The sequence below is a fragment of the Eptatretus burgeri genome, chromosome 3, assembly GCF_056783735.1.
Source record: "Eptatretus burgeri isolate ZD-2024b chromosome 3, Ebu_testis_v1, whole genome shotgun sequence".
Lineage (NCBI taxonomy): Eukaryota > Metazoa > Chordata > Myxini > Myxiniformes > Myxinidae > Eptatretus > Eptatretus burgeri.
In genome coordinates, this window is record NC_140963.1 from 76,437,815 (window position 1) to 76,454,735 (window position 16,921).

General features: G+C 43.3%; 1 protein-coding gene across 2 annotated transcripts in view; it reads right to left on the reverse strand.

Annotated features, from left to right (window-relative positions):
- LOC147030213 (uncharacterized) overlaps nucleotides 1-16,921 on the reverse strand; it is a 296,012-nt gene that overhangs the window by 189,515 nt on the left and 89,576 nt on the right. The gene's annotated exons all lie outside the window — the stretch shown is intronic.

Below are 16,921 nucleotides of genomic sequence, written 5' to 3' on the forward strand. Positions count from 1 at the left end.
ACCCTTACCTCTATGATAATACATGCAATGGATGCAGCTTTGTATGGGGGGGGGGGATTGGGGTGTGAGTGCGATGGTGAAATCACCATCACTACAAAATACCATTGTGCAACCACACAACATGCCTGTCTCATATTAGCTGAAAGGATAAGGCCACGCGACGCAGCAATTTCATGATAAATAACTCGAGATGTCAGAAAGTTACCCAAGTTACATTACACAATGTTGTATGTACTTTCTCCCTTTCTTCTTCATAAAGTACTTTGGAATTTTGTTCTTCAAAAGAAAGTGAAAGATAATAAGAAGCATTTTTTTGTGTCTTTTTTTGCAGAATCAATGGGATAAACATTCGTATTGATAAGAACAGCACTCGGAAGAGCGCATACCTCCGCCAGGCTGATTAGTTTACGTTTTGTATCCCAATCATGGGGCGGATCTGGATCTGGATCTGGATCTGGATCTGGACCTGAACCAAAACGGAATCAGCTTCGTCTCGTCACCGAACCAACTCGTATATAAGAGTATTCGTATTTAAACCTTTTAGTGTACGTTTGATTCCCGATCCGATTATAAACAGTCATCTTGGTGTTTTTTTCTTTTTACGGGCAGGGCATTGCATCAATGAGTACACCGTCCTTGAGAGGGATGTTGAGCAGGCTGTCCCATCTGCTAGGATTCATTGGTTGGCAATAAATATCCCACCATGTCTTTCGCAAGAGTCGCTCATTATGTGCCGGTACTTTTGAACAAATTCCAAATTCTTGCTCCGAGTACTGCTCAGGAAGGCAATGCCAAACTACCAAGTTTAATTTGCACCAAGAGACTACTTCGGCATCACTCAAGCTATGGAAACCATTTGGCATTGGATTGAATAGATATTAATATAACATTTCACAACATAACTTCCACAGTTAATGGTGAAAAGGAAATCCAACATTGTGTAGAAACTACCAAACACACACACACACACACACACACACACACACACACACACACACACACACACACACACACACACACACACACACACACACACACACACACACACACACACACACACACACACACACACACACACACACACACACACACATTTTAACTCACCAAAAAGGAAACCAGAATATTTCAGAGACAGGTCTTTATTGTTCTTCTCTTCTATTAAGATGGCAGCCCATCACATTTCATCTCATGCTCTACCCTATTCCTATATGAACTTTTAACATTCTTACTATAAACTGCTGTCTTTGATAAAGTGATTATTAAGCTGCATCGCCAATCCTGGTACTCATCTATACTAATAAAAGTCAATATGTGTGCCAGGGTGTGTGTCCTCCATAACTCCAAAATCATAAAACCTCGCAGCCTGAAACTTTGCAGGCATACGAAGAAAACTCCAAGGAAGTGCAAGAGTGAAAATTGGGTGTTTGGGTTAATTAAACCACAACTTTTGAAGATAATTAACGGCCTTATTGAATTATATCCTTCATCAGGCAATATTCGGCCACCTCGCTCTCTGGGGTTTTAAGGGGTATCCCGAGTAATCTCGCTGAGGTTTGAAGCTGCCATTTTGTTGGTCTGCTCAACCATGCCTCGACTTGGAACAGACCGCAATGGCTTCTTAACCATAAAGTTTTTTTTTTCCACTTTCCTCACTCATATTATCGAATGCCTGTTCATAATAGCTACAAATCGTTGGGTACATTGCAATACTCATAAACACCTGGAGACGCCAGCATTCATGGCTTTACGGTACCGAGTAGCCCAGAAGTAATAGGGCAGTCAGAGAATCCACATTTAAGCAGAAAAATATCCTCCATGGTTCAAATCTTCCACTTTTGAAGATTCTGCAATCAAAATAATTATCAATTAATAACATCAAACAAAAATCAATTAATAATCAAAATAATAATGAAATTGTTGTGACCATTGTTCCGGCAACTGCCCTATTACTTCTGGGCCACCCGGTATTACATTTCCACACATGCCAAAATCTCAAAAATCTCTTACACTAAAGCGAATTACAAAATTTAAGCTCCAGAATTGAACTTAGCAGCAGTTACGACTGCTAAAGAAGTGTTCATTCGTCCAATTCGGACATTGCTTGGGTGTTTCCTGCATGGGGTTATCAACAGCAATTAGAAATTGCTTGCCAAGCTAGGCGTTCCGTTGGAGTGCTTGATTGTGTGCTCAAGCCACTTGGCGAGCACCCTCCAGTGGATAGTGGTGCAGTTCGTATCCCGATCGGGATGTACAATCGAAAGTTACTCCAAGGTAGAGGTACGTATACAGCACACACGGACATGGTACATATGGGTAGATTTGGATCTGTACGGACTCTCTGTGGGTGTGGACATGCTATGTCTGTTACGGGAGCCGTGGTGGCAAAGTTTCATCCTGTATCTTATGGAGGTTTTATCAGGTTTTCCTTTGTCCTCGTGACTGTTTCTAAAGCAATTGCTATCGGGTTTGCTTTACAACGGTGATATGTTTCTTTTTGTGAGTTTCAAAGCAAAATATATTTGATAACACCCGATTTCCAAGCTGTTTGACGTATTAACGTGTTTTCTAAATTACCGAGCCAAATTTTTTTTCCACCCATCACCCACAAGTGTATATCAAGATTCATGTTCATGCTCATCTCCTTGAAACGTCTATAGAAATGCAACGTTGTTTTTAGGATTGTATACAGTATGTACTGCCGTCGGTAATCACACTGACTCCAATCTGCTGATTTTGAAAAAAAAATGCCGATATTGGCTAAGCAATAGTGTCTATATGTGCGTGTGTGTGTGTGTGTGTGTGTGTGTGTGTGTGTGTGTGTGTGTGTGTGTGTGTGTGTGTGTGTGTGTGTGTGTGTGTGTGTTTGTGTGTTGTTCATAAAGCATAATCTATTCGTTCTGCTAACTCCCCTACCCCCATCTCTATCTCCATCTCTCTCTATCTCCATCTCTCTCCCTTTGTCCCATCGTTGCTCTACCACCTCCCAAATCAATGCAGCACAATCCTCCCATACCTCTCTCACTCTCCAACCCTCTCTCTGTCCATCACTGGACATATCTGGATGGTGGTCATGCCTTGGCAGTGTTTGTCTCCGGACGTGTCTGGATCGTATTCATCTTCAGATGTGTCTGGATGAGAGTTTGTCTCTGAACAGCTTGGCTCTGAACGTGTCCGGGCCCCGTTTGTCTCCAAAATGTTTCAGGGCCCCATTTGTCTCCGAAACGTGTCCGGGCCCCATTTGTCTCTGAAACGTGTCCAGGCCCCATTTGTCTCCGAAACGTGTCTGGGCCCCGTTTGTCTCCGAACGTGTCTGGGCCCCGTTTGTCTCCGGGTAGTATTTATAGTATAACTGTTAGAAAATGGATTTCAGACATTATTTCGTTTCCATCTTCACTGTTATTCTATGCAGAATCATTTTGATGAAACAGTATGGATCGTAATTGACGCTCCACTGCACGTCTGCCTTCCCTTCCTCTCACCTCTTGCTGCCTACCCTTCCCCCACACTTCCTCACTCTCCCTCCCTCCTCTCTTCTCTTTCCCCTTCCACCTCCTCACTCTCCCCCCTCCCACTCTTTTTCCACCTCTCAGTATTCCCATCAGTGAAGTGACAGGTGGTGTTTACTAATCCTAAATAAGTGCAAGAAAAACTAGAAGGGCACTCGGTAAGGCATATACCTCCACCACTTAATGCCTGATCCACAAGAACATATCAGGACCGATACATTTTTGATATATCATGCTATACAGTACTACATCGTTTTTGGCACAATCTCTCAATGGTGAAGAATCACGTTAAAATTAAATAATTCTCGTATCCAGATCCAGATTCGGATCTTCACCAAAACCAAATCAATTCGGCCTTGCGACACACCCAACCTGTCCACCAAGTTTCGTCTGAATTCATCCACAATTTTTTGAGATATCCTGCACATACACAAATAAACAAGCAGTCATAGACTGGTACTTACGAAATCGTCAACTTGACCTCTGACCTTGTCTAATAAAAGCTGTCTCGAGAGAAGGTAGCGACGCAAACTGGAAGTTTCTACGATGATTCTGTACCAAACCATCAAAAATCGAATGTTTTCGATGTTTGACCTCACTGTGACCTTCACCTTTGACCAATTTTGACCAAAATCTAATCAGCACTAGCCATCACCCTCCTGAATCACGTGGTGTAATTTGACATTGGTAGCTTCTTCCGTTATCGAGTTATTGTGCCTACAAACAAACACACAAACAAACACACAAACACAGGATGGAAGTGATCAATATACTTACAAAATCTTTAGATTTCGAAAGTAACAAACAGACAGAAAAGGGGTGAAAACATAGCACTTTTCATCTTCGGTGGCAGAGGTTATCAACGACATCTGTGCACTGGTGTCACACATGGAGAATACCCCTCACCGAAGGCCATTAGTGAGTGAGCTGGGTTTTTAATGACAATTCTATAGTGACAGAGCAATTCTCTTGAGACCTGCTCAGGTTCGAGATGCTTAGACGACAAACCCAAAAAACGAATGCTCCAAGCTGAATTTAGAAACTTCACCCTCTCAGATGCTCGGCCATTGACCTCAACAGGACATCACCTTTCCCCCTCATCCAACCCCCAATCTCCACATTTTCAACACTGTTTACCATACTTATCTGTATTGACAAACACAGTTTGCAAACCCTAACCCAACCTCTAAACCCTCCTCCCAGCCCTCTTCCCTCCGACACTCTCCTCGCTGTTTTGGCAATATATGTTTTCTGGATCTACCTACAAGCACGTCTTTCTTATTCTTCTATCCTGCACCCCCACCTACCACCCCTTCCTCTCTGCCCTCTCCCCCACCTCCATATATATATATATTCTTTAACTTCACCCACCTCTGTGTCTGTGTCTGTCTCTGTCTCTGTCTCTGTGTCTGTCTCTGTGTCTGTGTCTGTGTCTGTGTCTGTGTCTGTGTCTGTGTCTGTGTCTGTGTCTGTGTCTGTGTCTGTGTCTGTGTCTGTGTCTGTGTCTCTCTCTCTCTCTCTCTCTCTCTCTCTCTCTCTCTCTCTCTCGCTCTCTCTCTCTCTCTCTCTCTCTCTCTCTCTCTCTCTCTCTCTCTCCCTGTCTCTCTCCTCCCACTTCTGTATATATGATCTCTTTGTCTTCCTCTCTAACCTCCCCCCCACAACTTCTTTATCACTCTCTCTTCTTCCCTCCCTCTCCAATACCTATCTTCCCCTCCACTCCCCTACCCCCTCCAACCATCACCTCTCTCTTCCCAGACTCTAGGTCAAGGACATGTGCACCCATTCCAGGCATGTCCAGGCACAACCAAGGTTAGTCTGTGCTGGGCACGTGAGCCACGGTCTTCACTAGAAGATAAAGCGGATCATCATCAACTTCTGCATAAAACTCATACATTCCACCAATAGCTTTGGAACAATTTGAGGTCACGAGGAAAGAGCTCGTTTTGTATCCTCAAGCATCGTAGGGTTTTCATACTTTCGTGATGGTGGAGGATCAGCAGAGATGGTACAAGTGCAGACAGCTCTTTGTATGCATTGTCGGAGTATGAATTGGAGGTCAAAGTGTCAAAAAAGGGCATCCGTGTCGAGTCGGTTTGTTGTTTCCAACAGAGCGCTGAGCTAAAGATGCGAAGATTGCAGGTTTAACAATTCCATGTACTGTCAATTTTAACATTGATCTCAGGCTCAAGGAAGAGTTTGTACATAAGTCACATGCAGTACAAAGACAAGAGCAGTGATAAGGACATTAGTAGACAATGACCAAGGACATACATATCGTTTACACGGACTTCGAAACTGGGTTTCCAGCATCATGAGCCAGGAGTTCCGATGGGAATACTCAACCAGCAGACGCTTTTGTCCATTGGCAACTCCTGTCCTTTTAATTCCTGTAAAAGTACAATCAATGTTCTTGTCCAGCACGTGATAAAAATTATGAGAACAATGTTTAAAGAAAACGTACAGTGTTTATTTGTCTGGGCCTTACATTCCTTGTTATTCATTTTAAGATGCAATGAAATCTACAAACGTTGCTACCGTTAATGTAATAATGCTTCTTTTTGGAATACAGAGTCGAGGCTCATGGAGGAGCGAGAAAGCAGAACGGACCAGGGCGTAACAGAACGACAAGAACAGTGGAAAGAATGTGGGGAACACACGAACATCCGGATAGAGGGACAAAATATAGGGGGACTGAGAGGAAGAAAGGACATTGTATGAGAGAAAGGAGAGGACGGCACAAGGGGTGAACAAGCTGAATACAGGTACAAAAACTTCTACACCTCACCATCTGAAAGTATGGACCAACGTCTATCTTCTCATCCGAACTCTCTCTTCCTCATATGTGGGAACTTCAATTGTCATCATGCCAGTTGGTCAGGTGTGGGTACCTCTATCACCTGCCATGGCACCTCAGCAAAAAACTTCTGCGACTCATTGGGACTGACTCAATCGGTCAACTTCCCGACCCGGATCTCAACCAATGGTACTCCATCTCTTCTGGATCTGATTTTGACAAATTTCCCTGACAATATCTGCTGCTCTTCCTTCGCTCCAATCGGTTCTTCTGACCACGTCCTTGTCAAAGTGGACATCTCTCTGGCTGTTATCAGAGAACCACCTCACCGCCGTCGAGTCTGCCATTTCACTCAAGCCGACTGGCAGGGTCTCCGAGCAGCCATCAAACTTCTAGACTGGTCTCCCATCGCTACTTTCTCCAACATCAACTCATCCTGGGAATTCTTTCAAGGAAACTTGCTCTCTATCATGCACAGATTTATCCTCTCTCATCCACAGTTGTCCTACCTTTCCTCCAGCCCTTGGTTTACTGAAGCTTATGGCGAGGCAGTTGTCCTGAAACAACTTGCCTTTTCCTCATGGAAAGCAAACCCAACTGAGGGCAATCTCAGTTCTTTCCACAAAGCTCGGAACAAGTGTGTATCTACCCTCAGGAGAGCCAGAAAACAACATCTTTCTCATCTCAAGTCTGAACTCTCAAACCTCTCTCCCTCCTCAAAATCCTGGTGGCGTTTAATCAAATCTGTTTCTGGTGTATGTTCCGCCTCCATCCCCTCCCTGACCTCAAATGGCCGCACTGCTGATACCGCACGTGAAAAAGGCTGAATACCTATACTCGGTGTTTGCATCAAAATCTTGTGTCCCAAACCCATCGCTTTCTCTACCCACCTTAACCATTCGCACCCAACTGTCCCTGGACTCTGTATCCTTTTCTCCTGACAAGGTGGAGAGCTTGCTGTCAAACCTCAACTCCGATTCTGCAACCGGTCCAGACGGCATCAGCCCACGTGTCCTAAAAACCTGCTCCTCTGTTCTTGCTCAACCTCTTTCTGTTCGATTCACCCTCTCACTTGCTCAGGTCATCTGCCATCTGCTTGGAAATCAGCAAACATCACTGCCCTGCATAAAAAGCTGCAAAAACCGATCTCTGCAACTACAGACCAATCAGCCTTCTCCCAATCATCAGCAAGGTTATGGAATCCATCATCACTTCAGATATTAAATCCTTGCATTTCTCCAATGGCTTGATTTCTGATCATCAATTTGGTTTCAAAACAGGTCACTCTACCCTGGATATGCTGCTTCTGCTCTCCCAACACTGAATGGAGATCATCAATGCCGGACATTAAATCCGAGCCGTATCCCTCGACATATCGCATGCTTTTGACACGGTCTGGCACCCTGCCCTGCTCACCAAACTCTCTTCCCATGGTATTCAAGGCCATCTCCACTCATGGCTCGCAGACTTCCTCTCCTGTCGCAGTCAACGTGTGGCCCTAAATGGAGTTCTTTCATCCCCTCTTCCTGTGCAGGCTGGAGTTCCTCAAGGTAGCGTTCTGGGCCCTGTTCTTTTTCTGGTTTTCATCAATGATCTCTCCGACTCTCTGGAAAATCCTCGTTATCTCTTTGCTGATGACTCCACCCTCTGCCTTGTACCATCTGTCATCCCTCAGACTTGCAAGCAGCAGCTTCTTTGCTCTCTGCAGATCAGGGTGAAATCACAAACTCGTCCAACACGTGGAACATGTCTTTCAATCCTAACAAATCCCACACTTTCACTAATTCTCTCTGAAAGGACCATCTGAATCCCCCCCCCCCAATCTACTTTCTCAACAATCCTCTTGAAGTCTTTTCATTCAAGCTTCTGAATCTCACAACAAGGCATGATCTTTCCTGGGAAAGCCACATATTTCCAACCTGGCCCCCAAAGCCAATCACTGTCTGGGAATCCTCCATCATGCAAAGTCCTTCCTTGGCCCACCTGAGCTCCTGACTACCTAAAAAGCTTTCGTCCAGAGCCTGAAGGAGTACTGCTCTCCCCTATGGGTTGGTGCTTCTGCCTCTCATCTTTCTCGGCTTCACGCTGTGGAAACCAAGGCATTTAGGATCATTGGACTCTCCTGCGGTGATGCTGAGTCTTTGGGCCTCTCACTTTCTCACCGCAAGCAGGTGGGTGGTCTTTCTGTCTTCTACCATCTCCTCTCCGGTCTTACCCCCCCCCCCCCGCTCTGTCTGCGATATGTCCCTCCCCCTCCCCAAATATTTCCACAGAGCGTTCATGGTCCACCAGCGACCCCATTCTGGTAAAACTACCAAAATCACGAATCACTGCTCACCTTCACCCTTTCATTTCTCTTTTACCCACCTCTGGAACAAACTCTCACACTCTCTTCAATCCCACTCTTCCCTCCAGGTCTTCAAAACAGCTGTTCACCACTACCTCTTATTTTCCCCCATCCAAAACCACGATCTTTTCTACCCCCGTTAATCCACCCAAACCCACCTCCTTCAAATTCCCTGCCTTCCTTCCCAAAATTTCCCTGTCGTGTGAGGTCCTGATAGTCCCTGTGGTGTCCATATTGTATACCTCGTGTTCCCCGCTCCATCCCTCTCCCTTCCACAGATCTAATGTCTCTGTTCCCCACTGCTTTGTCCTTCCCCCTCCCACTCCTCTTGTCTCCTACCCCCCCCCCCACTTGTTGTGCATTGTGTGTTAGCTCTCATAAAAGCCTCGACAATGTATACAAAAATAAAGAAATAAAAAGATTGATATTCCCCATGTCTTTACCATTCATGTGATAATGCATTGATATACCGTAACATCTTTACCATTCATGTGATAATGCATTGATATACCGTAACATCTTTACCATTCATGCAATAATACATTGATACACCCTAACATCTTTACCAATCATGCAATAATACATTGATACACCCTAACATCTTTACCATTCATGCAATAACGCATCGATATACCCTAGCATCTTTACCATTCATGTGATAATGCATTGATATACCATAACATCTTTACCATTCATGTGATAATGCATTGATATACCATAACATCTTTACCATTCATGTAATAACACATTGATATACTGTAACATCTTTACCAGTCATGCAATAACGCATTGATATACCATAACATCTTTACGATTCTTGTAATAACACATTTATATACCCTAACATCTTTACGATTCATGCAATAACGCATTGATATACCCTAACATCTTTACCAATCATGTAATAACACATTGATATCCCCTAACATCTTTACCATTCATGTAATAACGCATTGATATAGCCTAACATCTTTACCACTCATGTAATAACGCATTTATATCCCCAAACATCTTTACCAATCATGTAATAATGCATTGATTAACCCTAACATCTTTACCAATCATGTAATAATGCATTGATTAACCCTAACATCGTTACCAATCATGTAATAATGCATTGATTTACCCTAACATCTTTACCATTCATGTAATAATGCATTGATTTACCCTAACTTCTTTACCATTCATGTAACTAGAACAGCACTCGGTAGAGCGGATACCTCCACCAGGCTGAAAAGTTTACGTTTTGTATCCCACTGATGGGTTGAGTCTGCTTCTGGTCCTGAATCAAAATCGAATCTGCTTGTTCTTTTCATCTGACAAACTTATCCGCATGGTTTTATCATAATCCGTCCACAACTTTTTGAGATACCGTGCTATATATATTTATATATATGTCGTTTTTGGCACTATCTCCCAACGGTAAAGAATCACTCAGACATTAAAAAAAAAATCACGTACCCAGATTAAGATCTTCACCAAAATGAAATCAATTAGTCCTTGCCAAACACCCAACCTGTCTACCAAATTTTATCCGAATCAGTCAACAACTTTTTGAGATATCTGACCCACAGACAGACAGACAGACAGACAGACAGACAGACAGGGGTGAAAACACAACCTCCTTCCACCTCTTGTGGGGAAGGTGATAATGCGTTGATATCACCTTTTGTTGCCTTAAAGCCTGGAATTAAATTCCATTAAATCAGACTTTTTCCACCTTTATTTACACCGCAACCCACAACTTCCAAATGAAAAACAAATTCTACAAATTTCAGAAAATTAATTAATAAGTAGTGGTACATTCATAGTACACCACCCCCATGCCAAATAAATAAATAACAAATCCTCCAGCACGTGACATCACCGGGGAACCTGGCGATGCTGCCTTGCAGCACATGGAGTCGGAATTGAGTGGGAGTGGAAGCAGTGTACAATAATTGATTGATTCATTGCAAAATTAAATAACAATGGTAAAATAATTAATTTCTCAATCAATTGCCGAATAGCACACCGAAACCACCACCGTTTAATCCAAATGTGTAACTTTTTGAAAATTAAGCAATTCATCAAAAAATGAATAATTAATCAATTAATTGATTAATAATAAATCAAAAATACCCTCTATAGTCAAATCACTTGATCACTCATGTCCAAATATCAGCTTCCTCGCTCAAAATATGCCTGAGATATTCCAGGAGAAATAAAACAAATAAGTAATTAATAAATCGATAATAATGAAGTAATTAATCAATTAATTGATTAATCAAAAAATAAAAAATAACATTTTTGTCAAAGCACATATTCACCTTTGTCCCCAAATTTCGGCTTCCGAACTCGAAGGATGGCTGACATATCGCCCGGACAAACAAAGAAGAAAACAAACAAACAGAGTAAAAACTGAGTATTCCCTTCCTTCAGTGCTCAGCGATGACATCATGCATCGCCTGGATATGGAATTGGGAAGGAGCGATGTACAAAAATACAAAACTAGAATATCTTGGTTGGATAATTGTCCACCCCCCTTATAATAGCAATTGTAAATTAGCTCAGGTGTAACCACTCAACTTCAAAATCACACACCAAGAAAAATTGGCCTCCACCTGTGTTAAATTGTAGTGATTCTCATTATTTCGGAATAAAATAAGCTATTCCTGTCGGTTTCCTCTGCTGGATAGTGCATTTCACAGCAAAGACTCAACAATGAGCACCAAGGAGCTTGGGAATGGGTATAAAAATATTTCAAAGGCCTTGAACATCCTTTGGAGCACAGTCAAGACAATCATTGAATGGAAAGCGAATGGTACCACCAAGACCCTCTGTACACAAGAAGTTTGAGAACACCCCCATTTTTCCAGTTTTTACTGAAATTTAAGCAGTTTCATGTTTCAATGTACAGTACTCTGAAATTAAAGCATAGAACAAATAAACAATTGCAGATAAAAAAATAAATCATGGAATCGTATTGTTGAACAAAATTTCATCTACATTTTTGACTCATCAAAGTAGCTACCATTTTGCAGATATAACAGCCGAACATACTCGTGGCATTCTTTCCAGAATGGAAATCAAAATATTGTTGGAAGTTCTTTCCAACACTGTTGCAGAAGTTCCCACAAATGTGTTGCACTTGGAGGTTCCTTTGCTTTCACCCTTCTGTCCAGTTCATCCCAAACCAGCTCGATGGGGTTTAAGTCTGGAGACTGTGCTGGCCATTCCATGATTTGAAACCTTCCGTCTTGTTCTTTCCTTCTAAGGTAGTTCTGACAGCCTGGAGGTATGTTTTGGGTCGTTATCTTGCTGTAGGATGAACCCCTGACCAACTAGGCGTAGACCAGAGGGTATTGCATGGCGCTGCAAAATGCTGTGGTAGCCCTTTTGGTTCAGGGTGCCAGTCACTCTGTACAAGTCGTCGACTCTGGATCCACCAAAAGAGCTCCAGATCATCACACTTCCTCCTCCATGTTTGACAGTTGGTGTCACACACTGAGGAACCATCCTTTCGCTGACTCGACGGCGTATAAAAACCCTGCGTGATGGACCGAAGATTTCAAATTTTGATTCACCGGTCCACAAGACCTTCTTCCAGTTTTCAGTAGTCCACTGGCAGTGCTTCATGGCCCAGGCAAGCCTCTTTTTATTATTTTGCCATTTTAGCAATGGCTTTCTTACTGCCACTTGACCTGTCAAACCTGCAACTCGAAGTCTTCTCTTCACAGTTTAAACTGAGACTTCCTTACTTCGACCAGTGTTGAGCTGTGCTTGAAGCTGCTGTCCTGTGAACCGCCTATCACGCAAGCTGTTGACTCTCAGAAACTTGGCTTCTGATTGTGTTGTGGCATTCGGTCTGCCAGACCTCTTCCTGTGATAGTTCCCTCCAGTTTCCAAGTGCCTTTTGATGGTGTGGGAAACTGTACTCACTGACACCTCAGCTTCATTGCAATTTCTCTAAAGGAAAGACCAACACTTTTAAGGGTTATAATGGTCTGTCTGTCTTCCTTTGTTAATTGTCTTTATCTCGCCATTATTATAGCAATATACTACTTCCTGCAGTGCAGTATTGTCCAAATAATGCTTCAGAGGGTGTAGCAACACAATCTGTTCCAACACTGCATTTATACAGACAAAGGGTTTGTAACTCATCAACAAAAGTTGGGACACCTGCAGGAATTGTTTGCATCAACTTTCAAGGCTTAATTTACTTCCATTGCTGCAGAACAGCTGCAGTTGCTAACCCATTACTTGTTCCCTGAAAAGGGCCTTTTTTAACAACTCTGAAATTTACATTATTTTTCAGTTTTTGGGAACCTAAACTTCTTTTTTTTAACCTCTGGCAGTTTACCACTTAACTTTGCACCATTTCAGGTTATTCACTGGACTTAAACTGCTTAAATTTCAGCAAAAACTGGGAAAATGGGGGAGTTCCAAAACTTTTGACCGGTAGTGTAGATCAGGCCGTCCCTCTAAACAGAATGACCAAGCAAGGAGGAGACTGATCGGAGAGTCGAGCAAGAGGTCAATAGCAACTTTGAAAGAGCTACAGGCCTTTATTGGCAAAGACAAGTCACTGTGTGCATGTGACAACAATATCCCAAGCACACCACAAGTTTGTCCTACACAGTAGGGTGGCAAGAATGAGCCCCTTATTCAAAAATCCCACCTTGAGTCGCATTTGAGGTATGCAAAAAAACACTCCAGAGATTTTGAAGCCATGTGGCAAAAAGTTTTGTGGTCTGATGAAACCAAGAAGGAACTTTTTGGACTAAATGCAAAACGTTACGTTTGGTGCAAACTCAACACAGCACATCACCCAAAGAACACCATCCCTACTGTGAAGCATGGTGGTGGGAGCATCATGTTCTGGAGATGTTTCTCATCAGCAGGGACTGGGGCACTTGGTGGGATCAAAGGGAAAATGGATGGAGCAAAATACAGAAAAATCCTGAAGGGAAAACTTGCTGCCCTCTGCAAGAAAGCTGAAATTGGGACGGAAGTTCACCTTTCAGCATGCTACACTGGAGTGGCTAAGAAGCAAAAAGATGTCAGAGCCCCGACCTAAATCCAATCAAAAATATGTGGCATGACTTGAAGATTGCTGTCCATCAATGCTCCCCACACAACTTGACTGATCTTGAACAGCTTTGTGCAGAAGAATGGGCAAATATTGCACAATCAAGGTGTGCAAAGTTGGACAAAACCACTCCCAACAGACTCACGGCTGCAATTACCTTCAAAGGCGCTTCCACCAAGTACTAACTAACTCAGGGGGGGGGGGGGGTGGACACATCCAACCAAAATATTGTCGCGGTGCTGGTGGTTAAGTTAATCCCCTGACCCTAATTGTGGTGATGGGTGGTTAACACCTCCAGCCCGGATGGCCGAGTGGTTTTCCTTCGGAGGTGGACATGTTGATCCTCAGAAATTATAACGCATGCGGGAGGGGTGGGGCGCCATGGCAGAGTGACGGAGGCACAGATGGATGTACAGTGGGGGGGGGAGTTATACTTGAACCACACAACAAACACACAGTCATTAAAATGAACACGGGATTTAATGAAAATAGACACGGGATAAAAAAAAAAACACGGGATTTAATGAAAATAGTCCTTTTCCAAAGGACAATAATTCAGGCATAATAATAATAGTGAGATAAATTAGACCTAAAGTCGAGGTGCCTCTACACACAGACTTAAATAGAGACAAGTGGAAACAAAAGAAAAGCAAAACCTCCCTTTATTCTGGCACTTAGCTTGGTCCAGGGATGGTCTTTATGGAACTTGGAAATGAAGCGCTTCATCCTGAATGTGTAAATGTGTGCAAAATAGCGCCGAGCCGCTCTCTCGCAGCGGGAACGTTCATCGGGAAATTGGACATGGACACCTGGACATGTGTCGTCGTTCGTGAGTGGTATTCAACACCAAGGCTCAGAGACCCCATGCAGCTTCTTCGTGCGTCGAACATCCTCACCGACATACATGAGGCTTCAGGGTCCGTCTCTCACAACCCAACCAAGAGCCAATGGCCAACGTCTTGTTCAGTACGCGAGCCAATTCGCCTCAGCACGAATACGCGAATCGTGTCTTCTTCTTCATGCATCAAAGGAAAGCCAGCCTAGAGCCCTGTTCTTACAGGCCATATCCTCGCCCCTTGCTCTCTCTCAACCACGCGCGTCCCTTCCACCAAACTGCACCAACCAAGCCTACAACCTTCTTGCCCTCTATCTCTCCTGACGTCACCCCGAACAACCGTTCCACCTCCGGGGTGTGGCTTGCTCGCTCGAAACCCAGGAAGGTGGGGCTTCTGCTTGCTCGGCATGTTTAGCTAGCTTTTGCTGTGGTTGTTGTTATAAAAGCGCAATTCCATCATTGCTGGTTTGTAATACAAAAACATAGGGAAAGTCACAGGGGGTAATTACATGCTGAGGGAAATTATCCTTAACCCTTATGTAATTAACACCGCACCACCCCCCGTGTGGTGACACGTAACACGTAAGCTCACAGTTTCCCGACTTAATTGCATCGAGATCTCATACACGTCCACAGACCAAACAACTCTATTCAATCTTGTCCTTCCTATAAAATTCCTCTATCTACCCCTACAACCGTAACAATATTCTAGTTTTGTATTTTTAATTCATTTTCTGAAATTTGTGGGTTACGATGTGTAAATAAAGGTGGAAAAAGTCTGATTTAAGGAAATTTAATTCCACGCTACAAGGCAAGGAAAGGTGAAAATTTCGAAAGGGGGTGTAGACTTTCTATCGGCACTGTATGTATAATGGAGCAAGTGTATCTACTGGATGTGCAGCCATTTTCAGCGCCTTTTATGGTTTATTAAAAAACAGCATCTATCCGTGTTGTCTGTGTTCCTGTTAGAGCATCGTAAAATAAATTACATATGTGTTGGTAGTACCCAGAGTCAAGTCATGGGCACAAAAAAATATCCCTCCCTCATCCTGGAAGACCACTAATTTTCGCCTGGACATGTGCCACAGTGCAAGTGGTTTACTGACGCCTGCTCCAGGCAGGGGGGAATATTGGCCACACAAAATATATTCACCCCACCTCCCCCAATATCAATATCCCCTCCCCACCCACTCCACAGGATGTTCCCAAAGGGAGCCGGTGTTTCTACTTCATGGAACATGCCTTGATACCTCCTCACGTCGTGACCATTGGTGTTACACACATACAAGTTTATAAGGCTTTTTATGCAGATGTTCAGCAAAGAGAAAGGAGAGGCTATAATTGGCTTTGTGTTATTAGCTCACCTGGAACGTGGTTCCGGGGAGCTTATGGGATGGCGCGTCGTCCGTCCGTCCATCCGTCCACAAACATTTGCAACTTCTCTGAAACTACACGGACGATTTTGATGAAACTTGAGGACAACCTTCAACACCCAGTATGGTAATGACTCGACTGGGATTCAAACCACCGATCTCCCAGACCCAGAGCAGATGCTCCAACCAACCCGAGCATGGTTGGTGTAATGGTGAGAGCGTCTGTATCGTGTTTTAATTATAGGGAAGATATTCAAACTCAAGACACAATCTTATGTTTTGAAAACAATAAAGCAGAACCTTAATTGCTTCTCAGTTTCCTGAAAATTTGTAGAATTTTTAAATGCCCTGCATTGAATAAAAATGTTTTTTTTTTTAGCACATAACAGGTGATGGCAAGTGATTTATATAAAGTGTGACATCTAAACGGAATGCAAAAGTGTTGAGTCAGGGAACAAAACTGCTGAAAAAGGTACAGGCAATGGTTCAATCAGACACAAAGGGGGTTTTTAGTTTCAGAAAGCGAAAAGCCTTTGGAATCACCAAACACTCGATGAAACGCCATCGGTAGGGGGGAAATTACTGATATTGCGCAACAAAATTTTTTTCATGATAATTATAATCAGCGATTTCAACAATCATGGATGGATAAAGGCTGTTCCCCCTAAGAGATGCTTGCCCAATGTGGGGGTGGCAGGTGTTCAATTGCTCCTAAAGGTAAGTGAAAAGTGTTATTTCAAATTCATCCCAACATCCTGAGTATGCACTCTTCTATTTTGTGGGTTAAAGTGAGCTACTAAGTGTAAATTTAACGAAAACCGAATCATTTTCAAACACCCTTCCACCATTTCAATGAAAGTGTTTTTTTTTTCCACCCGCTCCATCTCGGCCCGTTCCTCCCTCCATCAGCAGCTGCTTCTTGTGATAAATAGACCCCGCTTAGCTCCTGAAAACACCCACCCATACAGCTGTTGAACCACACAAGATGATAA